The 1,437-nt window shown below is 41.5% G+C and overlaps 1 protein-coding gene across 5 annotated transcripts in view; it reads left to right on the forward strand.

Annotated features, from left to right (window-relative positions):
- Nucleotides 1-1,437, forward strand: part of MAX (MYC associated factor X) — a 29,245-nt gene that overhangs the window by 9,850 nt on the left and 17,958 nt on the right. The window lies entirely within an intron of this gene.

Below are 1,437 nucleotides of genomic sequence, written 5' to 3' on the forward strand. Positions count from 1 at the left end.
CTCACTTGAGCCCAGGAGTTGGAGGTTGCTGTGAGCATGATGCCATGGCACTCTACCCAGGGGGATAGCTTGAGGCTCCGTCTCAAAAAAAAAAAGAGTAGAGTATAAATGGCGTAACACGATAAGTAAGTAAGGTGAAAGCTATGTTAACCAGTTTGGTGTAAGCATTCCAATTGTATATAAAATCAGCCCATTGTACCACATAAATGCATTAATGTATACAGTTATGATTTAATAAAAATATTTTTAAAATAGTATTACTTATAATAAATTCAAGAAATTATTATAACTGTATACTGTAGTATAGAGAGTGGGCCATACTTTGGGATAACACTAAAGATTTCTGAGGTCAGTGATACCCTAGACCTCCATGAGCATTTCTTTCCTGTGGTTCAAAGTTATTACTTATTGTAAATGAACATTTCCAAAAATGTCTGTGAAATAGGCTGAACACCGTTGATTTTCCAGCCCCAATGACTGTTATTTCCAAGACATGTAAAGAGCATTTTAAACAGCCTGGGACAAAAGATTTGAGTAAAAGGATATGTTCATATGAAATAAAAATATAACCGGTCTCCTCCCCAGTGCCCCCTCCAACTGGTGGCCTTCCAGAAACTAATCTTTTCCCTGAGGAGTAGACACCAGCTGTTTCTGCATTTGAAAAACAAAGTTAAAAGCACTGAGTAAAAGCCTATGGGTGAGGGTCATTCCTTGGAATTTGGAGAAAACATCTGCACAGTTCCAGTCTTGACACAGACACAGAGTAGCATTATCTGCTCTCTGTAGCAATTCAGTGGTATAACTGGCAAATTGGGAAGAGTATCTGTGATTCTGTTTCAGTGATCCTGTGTTTAAACAAGCAGCTATTCAATCTCTAAAGTATGGCTCTTCATATAGCAGGGGCATGAGGAAGGTCTGGCTTTATAAAACACAAAAACAGGCCATGTGAATACCTGGTGTTGAGAATTTGCCTTGGGTTAAGCCTGTTTGGTATGGACTTGGCCTAGTGGTCTTGAGCCAAGGTACTTACCTGGAATAACAACCTTCCCAGGTACAACACTGCCTTGAGTACCACAGAAATCTTTATGGCTGGGAGAGAGACTTACCCGTTTAGTCAAAGTGTACACATGCAAAAGATTATCTCTTAGGCTTGTCTGACCTGTTGACAGTTGATGCTTATTGCTTTGCCATAGTATCAGTTAAAATTGGTTTGATGAACTATGTGAACAAGTCTGTCTTCTAACCAGGAATGTCACTAAGGCAATATTTCTCAAGGAGGGGGACTGTGGGCCACCCACATTAGAATCACTGCTGCTGGCTCGGCGCCTATAGCTCAACCAGCTAAGGCACCAGCCACGTACACCTAGGGTGGCGGGTTCGAATCCCCAGCCCGGACCGCCAAACAACAATGACGGCTGCAACCAAAAAATAGCCGGG

This window comes from Otolemur garnettii, unplaced genomic scaffold, assembly GCF_000181295.1.
Source record: "Otolemur garnettii isolate 467f Iridium unplaced genomic scaffold, OtoGar3 scaffold00115, whole genome shotgun sequence".
NCBI classification, from domain to species: Eukaryota; Metazoa; Chordata; class Mammalia; order Primates; family Galagidae; genus Otolemur; species Otolemur garnettii.